The 14,061-nt window shown below is 36.7% G+C and overlaps 1 non-coding gene across 1 annotated transcript; it reads right to left on the bottom strand.

The window, feature by feature from the left end:
* Positions 1-298: 298 nt before the first annotated feature.
* LOC130971437 (small nucleolar RNA R71) lies at positions 299-406 on the bottom strand. The gene has a single exon (XR_009082657.1). It is a non-coding gene; the product is annotated as a small nucleolar RNA R71 (small nucleolar RNA).
* Positions 407-14,061: the final 13,655 nt, after the last annotated feature.

Consider the following 14,061-nt stretch of genomic DNA (forward strand, 5'->3'; position numbering starts at 1 on the left):
TGGAGCAAACAACTTTGAGCTTAAGCCTCAATTAGTTTCTCTAATGCAACAGAATTGCAAGTTCCATGGACTTCCATTGGAAGATCCTCATCAGTTTTTAGCTGAGTTCTTGCAAATCTGTGACACTGTTAAGACTAATGGGGTTGACCCTGAAGTCTACAGACTTATGCTATTCCCTTTTGCTGTAAGAGACAGAGCTAGGACATGGTTGGACTCACAACCTAAAGAAAGCATGGACTCATGGGAAAAGCTAGTCAATGCCTTCTTGGCAAAGTTCTTTCCACCTCAAAAATTGAGTAAGCTTAGAGTGGAAGTCCAAACCTTCAGACAGAAGGATAGAGAATCCCTCTATGAAGCTTGGGAAAGATACAAACAATTGATCAGAAAATGTCCTTCTGACATGCTTTCTGAATGGAGCATCATAGGTATTTTCTATGATGGTCTCTCTGAACTGTCCAAGATGTCTTTGGATAGCTCTGCTGGAGGATCTCTTCATCTGAAGAAGACGCCTACAGAAGCTCAAGAGCTGATTGAAATGGTTGCAAATAACCAATTCATGTACACTTCTGAAAGGAATCCTGTGAACAATGGGATTAATCAGAAGAAAGGAGTTCTTGAGATTGATGCTCTGAATGCCATTCTGGCTCAGAACAAGATATTGACTCAACAAGTCAATTTGATCTCTCAAAGTCTGTCTGGAATGCAAAATGCACCAAGCAGTACTAAGGATGCTTCATCTGAAGAAGAAGCCTATGATCCTGAGAACCCTTCAATGGAAGAGGTGAATTACCTAGGAGAACCATATGGAAACACCTATAATTCTTCATGGAGAAATCATCCAAATTTCTCATGGAAGAATCAAGAGAGACCTCAACAAGGTTTCAACAACAATAATGGTGGAAGAAACAGGTTTAGCAATGGCAAGCCTTTTCCATCATCATCTCAGCAACAGACAGAGAATTCTAAGCAGAACCCCTCTGACTTAGCAACTATGGTCTCTGATCTAATCAAAACCACTCAAAGTTTCATGACTGAAACAAGGTCCTCCATTAGGAATTTGGAGGCACAAGTGGGACAGCTGAGCAAGAAAGTTACTGAACTCCCTCCTAGTACTCTCCCAAGCAACACAGAAGAAAATCCAAAAGGAGAGTGCAAGGCCATCAACATGGCCGAATTTGGAGAGGAAGGAGAGGAAGTGAACGCCACTGAGGAAGACCTCAGTGGGCGTGCACTGACCTCCAATGGGTTCCCCAATGAGGAACCATGGGAATCTGAGGCTCAAAATGAGACCATAGAGATTCCATTGGACTTACTTCTGCCATTCATGAGCTCTGATGAGTATTCTTCCTCTGAAGAGGATGAGTATGTCACTGAAGAGCAAGTTGCTAAATACCTTGGAGCAATCATGAAGCTAAATGACAAGTTATTTGGAAATGAGACTTGGGAGAATGAACCTCCTTTGCTCACCAAAGAACTGGATGACTTGTCTAGGCAGAAATTACCTCAAAAGAGACAAGATCCTGGGAAGTTTTCAATACCTTGTACCATAGGCACCATAACCTTCAAGAAGGCTCTGTGTGACTTAGGGTCAAGTGTAAACCTCATGCCTCTCTCTGTAATGGAGAAGCTAGGGATTTTTGAGGTGCAAGCTGCAAGAATCTCATTAGAGATGACAGACAACTCAAGAAAACAAGCTCATGGACTTGTAGAGGATGTTTTGGTGAAGATTGAAGACCATTACATCCCTGCTGATTTCATAGTCCTAGAGACTGGGAAGTGCATGGATGAAACCATCATCCTTGGCAGACCCTTCCTAGCCACAGCAAAGGCTGTGATTGATGTTGATAGAGGCGAACTGATCATTCAAGTGAATGAAGAATCCTTTGTGTTTAAGGCTCAAGGATATCCCTCTGTCACCATGGAGAGGAAGCATGAAGAGCTTCTCTCAAATCAGAGTCAAACAGAGCCCCCACAGTCAAACTCTAAGTTTGGTGTTGGGAGGCCACAACCAAACTCTAAGTTTGGTGTTGAACCCCCACATTCAAACTCTAAGTTTGGTGTTGGGAGGTTCCAACATTGCTTTGAGAAAATGTGAGGCTCCATGAGAGTCCTCTGTCAAGCTAATGACATTAAAGAAGCGCTTGTTGGGAGGCAACCCAATGTTATATGTTATCTATTTCTCTTTGTTATTTTATGTTTTTTGTAGGTTGATGATCATAAGAAGACACAAAATCAATTGAAAAAGCAAAAACAGAATGAAAAACAGGAAGAAAAACAGCACACCCTGGAGGAAGAACCCACTGGCGTTTAAACGCCAGTGAGGCTAGCAGTTGGGCGTTTAACGCCCAGTCTGGCACCATTCTGGGCGTTTAACGCCAGAAAGGGGCACCAGACTGGCGTTAAACGCCAGAAAAGGGCAAGAACCTGGCGTTAAACGCCAGGAATGGGCACCAGCCCGGCGTTTAACGCCAGAATTGGCTCAAAACGTGATTTTGAATGCCATTTGGTGCAGGGATGACTTTTCCTTGACACCACAGGATCTGTGGACCCGACAGGATCCCCACCAACCCCACCACTCTCTCTCTCTTCTTCACCCATTCACCAATCACCTCAACACCTCTTCCCCAAAAACCCTTCACCTATCCAATCCCATCTTTCTCTTCACCATTCATATCCATCCTTCATAAAACCCCACCTACCTCACCATTCAAATTCAAACCACTTTCCCTCCCAAACCCACCCATACATGACCGAACCATAAGCCCCTCCTCTCCTATATATACCCTTCTTCACCCCTTCATTTTCACACAACCTAAACACCACTTCTCCCCCTCTTTGGCCGAACACAAAAGCCATTCCCTTCTCCCTCATTTCTTCTTCTTCTACTCTCTTCTTTCCTCTTTTGCTCGAGGACGAGCAAACCTTTTAAGTTTGGTGTGGTAAAAGCGTTGCTTTTTCGTTTTTCCATAACCATTTATGGCATCCAAGGCCGGAGAAACCTCTAGAAAGAGGAAAGGGAAGGCAAAAGCTTCTACCTCCGAGTCATGGGAGATGGAAAGATTCATCTCAAGGGTGCATCAAGACCACTTCTATGAAGTTGTGGCCTTGAAGAAGGTGATCCCCGAGGTCCCTTTTTCACTCAAAAAGGGTGAATATCCGGAGATCCGACATGAGATCCGAAGAAGAGGTTGGGAAATTCTTACCAACCCCATTCAACAAGTCGGAATCTTAATGGTTCAAGAGTTCTATGCCAATGCATGGATCACCAAGAACCATGATCAAAGTGTGAACCCGGATCCAAAGAATTATCTTACTATGGTTCAGGAGAAATACTTGGATTTTAGTCCGGAAAGTGTAAGGTTGGCATTCAATTTGCCCATGATGCAAGGAGATGAACACCTTTACACTAGAAGGGTCAACTTTGATCAAAGGTTGGACCAAGTCCTCACAGTCATATGTGAAGAGGGCGCCCAATGGAAGAGAGATTCAAGAGGGAAGCCGGTTCAATTGAGAAGGCATGACCTCAAACCCGTGGCTAGAGGATGGTTGGAGTTTATCCAACGCTCAGTCATTCCCACTAGCAACCGGTCCGAAGTTACTCTAGACCGGGCCATCATGATTCATAGCATCATGATTGGAGAAGAAGTGGAAGTTCATGAGGTTATAGCCCAAGAACTCTATAAGGTGGCGGACAAGTCCTCTACCTTAGCAAGGTTAGCCTTTCCTCATCTCATTTGTCACCTCTGTTATTCTGTTGGAGTTGACATAGAGGGAGACATCTCCATTGATGAGGATAAGCCCATCACTAAGAAAAGGATGGAGCACACAAGAGACCCCACTCATCATGAGATCCCTGAGATGCCCCAAGGGATGCACTTTCCTCCACAAAACTATTGGGAGCAACTGAACACCTCCCTAGGAGAACTAAGTTCCAACATGGGACAACTAAGGGTGGAGCATCAAGAACACTCCATCATCCTCCATGAAATTAAAGAAGATCAAAGAATCATGAGAGAGGAGCAACAAAGACAAGGAAGAGACATTGAGGAGCTCAAGCACTCCATAGGATCTTCAAGAGGAAGAAAGAGCCGCCATCACTAAGGTGGACCCGTTCTTTAATCTCCTTGTTCTTTATTTTCTGTTTTTCGAATTTTAGTGCTTATGTTTATCTATGTTTGTGTCTTATGATCATTAGTGTCTTAGAGTCTATGCCTTAAAGTTATGAATGTCCTATGAATCCATCACCTTTCTTAAAATGAAAAATGTTCTTAATTGAAAAAGAAAGAATTGCATGAATTTTGAATTTTATAACAGTTTAATTATTTTGATGTGGTGGCATTACTTTTGTTTTCTGAATGTATGCTTAAACAGTGCATATGTCTTTTGAATTTGTGGTTCATGAATGTTGGCTCTTGAAAGAATGATGAAAAAGGAGACATGTTACTGAGGATCTGAAAAATCATAAAAAAAAATGATTCTTGAAGCAAGAAAAAGCAGTGAATACAAAAAAAAAGGGGAGGCGAAAAAGAAGAAAAAAAAACCGAAAAAAAGAAAGAGAAAAAGAAAGAATAAAGTTGTGATCCAAGGCAAAAGAGTGTGCTTAAGAACCATGGACACCTCTAATTGGGGACTCTAGCAAAGCTGAGTCACAATCTGAAAAGGTTCACCCAATTATGTGTCTGTGGCATGTATGTATCCGGTGGTAATACTGGAAGACAGAGTGCTTTGGGCCACGGCCAAGACTCAATAAGTAGCTGTGTTCAAGAATCATCATACTTAACTAGGAGAATCAATAACACTATCTGGATTCTGAGTTCCTAAAGAAGCCAATCATTCTGAGTTTCAAAGGATAGAGTGAGATGCCAAAACTGTTCAGAGGCAAAAAGCTAAAAGCCCCGCTCATCTAATTAATACTGATCTTCATAGATGTTTTTGGAGTTCATTGCATATTCTCTTCTATTTATCTTATTTGATCTTCAGTTGCTTGAGGACAAGCAACAATTTAAGTTTGGTGTTGTGATGAGCGGATAATTTGTACCCTTTTGGCATTGTTTTTAGTATGTTTTTAGTAGTTTTAGTTGAGTTCTTAGTATATTTTTATTAGTTTTTAGTTAAAATTCACTTTTCTGGACTTTACTATGAGTTTGTGTGTTTTTCTGTGATTTCAGGTATTTTCTGGCTGAAATTGAGGGACCTGAGCAAAAATCTGATTCAGAGACTGAAAAGGACTGCAGATGCTGTTGGATTCTGACCTTCCTGCACTCGAAGTGGATTTTCTGGAGCTACAGAAGCCCAATTGGGGCGCTCTCAACGGCGTTGGAAAGTAGACATCCTGGGCTTTCCAGCAATATATGATAGTTCATACTTTGCCCAAGATTTGATGGCCCAAACCGGCGTTCAAAGTCACCCTCAGAAATTCCAGCGTTAAACGCCGGAACTGGCACCTAAATGGGAGTTAAACGCCCAAACTGGCATAAAAGCTGGCGTTTAACTCCAAGAAGAGTCTCTACACGAAATTGCTTCATTGCTCAGCCCAAGCACACACCAAGTGGGCCCGGAAGTAGATTTTTATGTCATTTACTCATCTTTGTACACCCTAGGCTACTAAGTTTTCTATAAATAGGACCTTTTACTATTGTATTAGAGATCTTTTGATCATGCTTTGATGATTGAACCCTCTTTGGGAGGCTGGCCATTCGGCCATGCCTAGACCTTGTTCTTATGTATTTTCAACGGTGGAGTTTCTACACACCATAGATTAAGGTGTGGAGCTCTGCTGTACCTCGAGTATTAATGCAATTACTATTGTTCTTCTATTCAATTCCGCTTGTTCTTTGTCCAAGATATCACTTGTTCTTCAACTTGATGAATGTGATGATCCGTGACACTCATCATCATTCTCACCTATGAACAAGGTGACTGACAACCACTTTTGTTCTACAAGCAACCAAGGCTCTAGTGAATATCTCTTGGATTCTTTAACCGGAATCTTCGTGGTATAGGCAAGAACTGATGGCGGCATTCAAGAGAATCCGGAAGGTCTAAACCTTGTCTGTGGTATTCTGAGTAGGATTCAATGATTGAATGACTGTGACGTGCTTCAAACTCCTAGCAGGCGGGGCGTTAGTGACAGACGCAAAAGAATCACTGGATTCTATTCCGGCCTGACCGAGAACCGACAGCTGATTAGCCATATGCTGTGACAGAGCATAGGAACGTTTTCACTGAGAGGATGGGAGGTAGCCACTGACAACGGTGAAACCCTACATAAGCTTGCCATGGAAAGGAGTAAGAAGGATTGGATGAAGACAGTAGGAAAGCAGAGAGACGGAAGGGAAGGCATCTTCATACGCTTATCTGAAGTTCCTACCAATGAATTACATAAGTACCTCTATCTTTATCTTTATGCTTTATGCGTTTATTACCTATACCCATTTGAGTCTGCCTGACTGAGATTTACAAGGTGACCATAGCTTGCTTCATACCAACAATCTCCGTGGGATCGACCCTTACTCGCGTAAGGTTTATTACTTGGACGACCCAGTGCACTTGCTGGTTAGTTGTGCAAAGTTGTGTAGTGATCACAATTTCGCGCACCAGCAGGAATCCACCATAGAATGCGTGCATACTTTCACTACGCTGTGTACTCCTCATGCCGGCCCAAAATTCACTCTTGAAGAATATTAGAACCCACTTGTGTCGATTAGCATAAAGATTTGCCAAAAAAAATAGCATAAGAGTGTTGCTTATACCCAACATGATGACAGTTTTCAAAGCACTGATAAAACAAATAAAAAACATCCAGACACACTATGGAAAAAAAACATCTGTTTGTGTATTAAAAAGAACATCCACTAACTAACAACGTAGAAAAGTCAGTATTTCTTAAAAAAAACACAAGAACGGAAACAAGCCGACAGAAATAACATGAAGTGAATAAATAGGCAACCTGAAACCAACAGACGGGATTTAATTTAACGATCACAGAACTGCTAACCATCTATTCTGGCCTAACTCAAATTCCTTGATGAAACCAGCCCAATCAACTTTAAAAGATTCACTCGAAGGAGAATTATACACAATGTGTTTCATCATTGCACTCAATTCTCCGTACCTAGCGTAGCCATCGAGCTTGAATTGTGTTTTCTTCATTATGTGCTAGATGCACCATCTATGGACAGTATCTAGTAGGACCTTCCTAATAGCACCAGCCATCGACTTGCACTGGTCAGTGATGATCTCCCTTGGCACAGTCTCAACGCATCTCACCCACTGCGTGAACACCCATCTCGAAACTAGGGATCTCCTCACTCCCAAGTAAAGCACATCCAAGAAGAGTAGACTTTCCATGGTGGTTTACACTGACAAAAGATGCAAACGATAGACCATGCTTGAGAATACAGCAAAAGCAAATGTGAGGCAACATGACAAATTTAACAGATAACTGCTCCTGTAATTCACCAATAAGTATACAAACCTGTTTCTTTTATAAGTGGTGTCGAACGACACCACATCTCCGTAATATTCATATGAAGCCTTGCACCTTGCATCTACCCATAATGCGCTCCTAAATTTATTAGCATCGTCAACATCTATGGCATAAAAGAAGTTGGGATTAATCTCCTTCATTCGAACGAAATAATTTATCATCCCATTGAAGTCCGCATTGTCATCGGAGCATCGGAGATTGCTTGTGATGTAATTTCTGACATCCTTTTCTGAGAAACTCAGGTTTGAAGACCCACCAACCTCGTTTTCCAGTACTAGAGATATGTCTTGTTAGGTCTTATGCCAGCCTTGTCGTTATCTGTAATGATGCACTTGGCATGCATGGTCAACTCCCTATACTCATGATAGTGAACAGCTTTCTTAGCCGAATAGGGGTGAGAATGCCTCAATTCTGCCCTAGACACAACCCAACATTCCTTCTCTTTGTCCAGCATTACATACATCCTTGCTTTGCATCTCGTGGCTGTTATTCTGTTTGACCGAGTTGCTGCCTTAACCCGAGATTCCCGATAACTCTCTTGAGTGCAGTGAAGAGATTAATTAACGTGTATCTTTGCGTCCTTCCGCGTCTTGTCAAAGTTCGTGTTCCTGACTTTAGTTACAAACCCCAATTTCTTTGCATAATTTGCATAAAACTCCTATGCCAAATGCAATGACTCAAAATTCATTCCTATGACTGGAATTTCTTCTTCACTGATCCCACTATGATCCGGCAGCTGTAAAGCTAATTCACAGAACCAAATACGAATTAAAGATAGTATTAACGTGGTAACTATAACTTGCTAACACACAATAAAAAATACTTCAAACCTCGTGTCTTAATTCCAACTTATCCTTTCTCGTCACCATGACGTCGGTAATTTCGTCGACCTTCAATTAAAGACAATCAGAACAAAACTTTAATCAACTTATGAACATTACTATATAATAAAGCAATCCAATAAAACATATCAACAAATAGAAGGAAACACATATAGGAGTCAAGCATACTTTATTACTATCTCAACTAACCACATTATTACTCCAGATTTTCCCAAAAAAATCAATGTAACAAACATCTAATTCCCATGAATAAGAAGCATTCACAACTCACATTTTCATAAAAATTCTATTAGGAATCAATAAATCATTAACAACATTTAATTGGTTGCATGAATTGTGACATAGAAATACAACAGTAGAGAGATTGAAATGGATTTTTTCTATTCGCACATTTAAGAATAATATAAACTACCAAAAATTTTGACTTTGAGCACAGAGATTTTACATGTCTTTTCCACAACCCAATATATTTCTATATCCACTATTTATGTCTCTCTCTATCGGAATTTTTTCTTTCAATGACATTAGCTAAGCATAGCCTTCAGGGATCTTATTTGATTGATGCCACACATTATAACTTACAAGTATACAAATGAATGATATATTCAATTACAAGCATACCTTATTAATATGTCCACTAACCATATCAGTGTACTACATTTTTCCAAATAAATAAAATTAAAAACATCTAAATACCATGGATAAGAAATATTCACAGGTTACGTTCTCATAAAACCTCATGCAATTGAAGACTAACTTATACAACATACAACATACCTTAGAACCCTCTTGATTAACAATTTCATCGACACTCAATTCCTCATTGTCTTCGTTAGTATTGATCATTGTGCTATTCGATTCGTCTTCAGGGATTGAAAGGTCATGAAGAATGTTTTTTTTTTCGGGAATCTTTGCGCCGCGATGGCCACTTTTTTGTAGAGGAAACGCGGCACGCACCGTGGAGAAGCGACAACAGAGCGACGGGTTAAATGATTTGATGTGGACGGTGGGAACAATTGATGATCATAAGTGTGAAAGGTTGCAAGGCACCCAGGAACATGTTGCACCAACGTCGGCTTCTTAGTGGAGGAAAAGCGGCCCGCACGGTGGAGGAGTGATGACGGAGACACAGGTTGAGTTATTGGGTGAAGACGGTGGAGGAAATTGATGAGAAGAAGAGTAAAATATTGCACCGCACCCGGGAACGTGTTGCACCCCAAACAATCTCAGCACCGCTAATGGCAGCACGTATCGAATGTTACCGGTGATAGAGCACCGGGAGATGCCTTGGATGGAGTAGGTTGGCAGCTTTGCTTTTTGGGGGAGAGAACAGATAGACAGCGCTAGTTGGAGAGGGAAGGAGGGTAGTGAGGCTGCTCACTAATCAGTTTCCGTGATTGTCTCCTACAATATCATTGAGTGTATCTTCTTTTCAAATTTGAATGTGGTTAACAATTATTAAAAAATATTTTAAATTATAAATTAATAAAACTAATAATTAATTAAGTTATTCCATTCTTGGCTGATTTGGAGTTGGTTCCATATTCTTTTCTATTTTTAAAGTGGTCCTTGAGATTAATGTCATGCATTAAAATCGTCCATGAGATTTTAACTGCACCAATTACATCAAAATTGAAAAAATTGCACCATATTAATTCCTGACCTGTTTTTCGTTAATGACGCGCTGACGTGGCCTGATGACGTGGACCTTTGATAACACGTGTCACCTCAGAGTTTGGCCACGTGTAATGGTATGATGAGGTGTTGGTCAGCGACACATGACCTGCTGACGTGGATGGTTATGCCACGTCTCACAATGCTATTTTGCCACGTGTCGGATTATACCACATGTCGCTATGTTATTTGTCCACGTATCATCCACTATGTCATTATTATATAAACACCAAAATGGTCCCTTTGCATCAAATGACTCATTTTAATCCCTGAAATTGAATGTCGTGTACCAAATTAGTCCCTTTATCAGTTTTTCTCATTTTTTTTTATAAATTTAAAATTCTCAATATTTTTTATATACTAATTTTAATTATATTTGTGTATTCAAAGATATTAAAAATTTTGAATTTATAAAAGAAAAAGGATGAAGGGACTAATTTAGTGCACGACATTCAATTTCAGGGACTAAAATAGGTCATTTGATGCAAATTAAAGAACCAATTTGGTGCATATGTAATAATGATATAGTGAATGACACGTGGACAAATAATATTGTGACACGTAACATAATTCCACACATAACAAAATAGCATTGTGAGATGTGACATAACTATCCATGTCAGCATGCTGCATATCACCAACCAACACGTCATCATATTGTTATGTGGCCAAACTATAAGGTGACACATAACACCAAAAATTTACATCATCAAATCACGTTAATATATCATTAACAAAAAATAAATCAAAAATTAATATAGTATAATATTTAATTTAAAAATATAATTATTATAATTAAAATCTCAAAAACATTCTAATATGCAACATCAACTCAAGACCACTTGAACGATTGGTCCTATTTTAGTGTAAGTGTTCTTCTGGAATGAATAAAGAGAAAGTTATGAATTTGAGATCGTACCGTTTAACATATTTTATGTACAAAACGGTGTCGCAAATTATAAAGTCATTTTTTTTCTTTCATTTTAGGATTTTTTTCATAGCTTTTTATTCGACAAGTATAAAAGATTCTCAAAAAAAAGTATTATAAGAATAATAATAGTAATAATAATGATGGCAAAAAAAATATGTATATATAGTGCTTTTGTTATTGTAAATAACAACATTTTCTTACTTTTTTTCGTTTCATATTTTTAAGTAAGAAATCTTAGAAGGCATCATGGTATTAGACATAAAATATTATTAATTGAAAAAGATTATTTAAAAAATAATTATAAGTTAATATTATTGTATATTTATGTTATGTTATTTTAATTGAGAGTAATTTAAGTAATTTGACAATTCAATAATTGTTGCTGAAATTTTTAATTGATAATAAACAAAAAATAAAAATAGTTACAAATACAATTTGAATTTGTCAAAAATGACATATCAAAAAGTAACTGTCAATTTACATAAAATAGTCTATAAATAAGATTTTAAACAAACATTATAAATAATATAATTTTTTTAAAAAATATTTAAAAACTCAAAATATTTTTAATTTTTTTGACATGACAGAATAAAAATTAAAAATTTTAAATAAATTTTCTAAACTCAAATACTTATAATCTATTTTTCTATTTTTTATTTTTTTATATGTTCTCCTTTTTATGTTTATTTTTCTTTCTTATTTTTTCTTTAATTTCATATTTCTTTTATTTCTTTTAATATCTGTAATTTAATTTTGCCTTCAGCATATTACATTTTTTTTATCTTCTAATTTCATTTCTTTAATTTCTATTGAAATTAAGATATCCATACTTTCTATTAAAAATTGAACAAAACTTGAATAAAACATACTGTAGCTATTGATGGTAGACTCCACTAAAAATCAAATCCAAAATTAATAGCATAGTTGACTAGAGAGTTTGAACGAAGGACTTGAGACTAGCAAACAAGATTTTCAGGATGCAAATCTACCGAGATAAAAGAGATAGAAAATTTTGGCTATCACAAAGAACTATTTGAGAAAGATCTTGCAACGCTTTAACATGCAATAATGTGAACCAATTTCGATCCCATTTTTCATAAAATCTTAAATTATTCTTAGGTATGTATCTTAGTAGTGAAGTAGAGAGGATGAAAATGTCTCGAGTACCATATGCATCAATGATGGGAAGCCTTATGTGTATGCCATGATCTATACAAGACCAGATATTGCTCAAACAGTTGCGGTGGTAAGTTGCTTTTGAAAAATCTGGATAAAGAGCATTGGAATGTTATTAAGAGGATCCTAAGATACATCAAAGGGACCTCGAATGTTGCATTATATTTTGGAGGATCGGAACTCATTATCAATGGATATGTCGTTTTAGAATTTGTATGTAGGATCTTGATAAAGAAAAATCTACTACAAGATCTGTGTTCATACTTGCAAGAAGAGCTGTAAGTTGGCTATCTAAGTTACAAACTCTATTGTAGCTCCATCTACTACAGAAGTTGAATATATGATAGCTACACAAGCATACAAGAAAGTTATTTGGATCCAAAGATTAATGGAATAACTTCGGTACAAACAATATAAAATTTTTACGTATTGTGACAGTTAGAGTGTCTTGTATATTGCAAGAAATTCAATTTTTTATTCAAAGACTAAATATATTAGAGTACAATAGCACTTTATTTGAAAAGTAGTAAAAGAAGGATATAGAAACATGCAGAAAATTCACACTAAAATTAGTTTTAAGTGGAGATTATAAATTTAGTAAAGTTAATTTTATGAAAAAAAAATTAAACAATGAAAAGGAGAAAAATACTCCTTGATAATAGCCACCAAATTTTGATGGCAGAGGGGAGAGGAAAATTAAGAACTTCATGTTATGGATGATTTATGTAATAGAAGTTCCCTATATTATAAATTAAATTTTTTTATTTTATTTGTCATCAATTTTAATTCAATAAAGTAATAGAAATATTTTAGTTTTTTTGACATTTTTTTTCTTTAAGAGATATTTTCTTATATATTTAAAAAGAAATGTGTTTTCTTTTTTTTAGGAGAGAATATTATTATAATCTCTTTGTGATAAAAAAATTTTAATTCTCAAAAATAACTATTTAATTCTTTTCATATTTTATGTAAATTTTTTTTTATATTTATATTTTAGTTACGTCATTTGTCTGATACTTAACACTTCACTGAATATTCTATTTTATTTAATAAAATATTTTGATAATTATAATATTTTTATTATGATAGAGATTTAGTTATAAAATTTGATATGATATAAGAATTTAATTGACAAAAGTTACAAAAATTTAATAAAAATTCGATAAAATTATTAGAATTGATATAGTAGTCAGAGCAATTTATTAAAGAGGAGTGCTAAAGGACTAACATTTTTGTTAAATTCTAGCCAACACTTAATCATTGTAAGAAAATTAAATAATTCTGTACCATTAGACACAATCTCATATCATTAAAAATATTATTAATAACTAATTGATGATTAAAAAATATAAAATGTGCTGACTCCTAGATTTTCCCTTTATTAAAATGATAAAACGAAAAAGAAAACGGGCTCACAGATGTTTTTGTGCATTTTAACGCACGACCTCCTCAAAGAGTTTCCTTTAATTTAGATATGAAGCATGTCCGAAGCACATATCAAGATATCATCTTACCATGCATTATATTAAAGAATGAAAACAATAACATTTAAATTTCAAAAATCATTTTAAGTTTTTGTCGTTGAAACCAAAGGTTAGAGATATCCTGTAAGAAAAGAAAAGGGTAATTAAAGACATGATAAGCGTACTATATTTCCCGTGATGTCCAAATCCAACAAGGATACATATATATGCTGGACACCAGTAAAGGGTGACTAGACGTAAAAGCCAAGCAATTATCAACACATTTATTCATAGCAACTAAATCAATCGATCTAAGATAGATGGGACCTTAATCAAAACCCATGTTACAATTATTGCACAAGGAAGTGGCCACACCACCACTACTACTTAACCTATTTCTCAAGGCACATGCATCATCTGTAATAATTGGCCACCAAATCTAATACTCTGATCTCAGAGTGCCCAAAGCACAAACTCATTAATTAA

This window comes from Arachis stenosperma, chromosome 3 (genome assembly GCF_014773155.1).
Source record: "Arachis stenosperma cultivar V10309 chromosome 3, arast.V10309.gnm1.PFL2, whole genome shotgun sequence".
Classification (NCBI taxonomy): domain Eukaryota; kingdom Viridiplantae; phylum Streptophyta; class Magnoliopsida; order Fabales; family Fabaceae; genus Arachis; species Arachis stenosperma.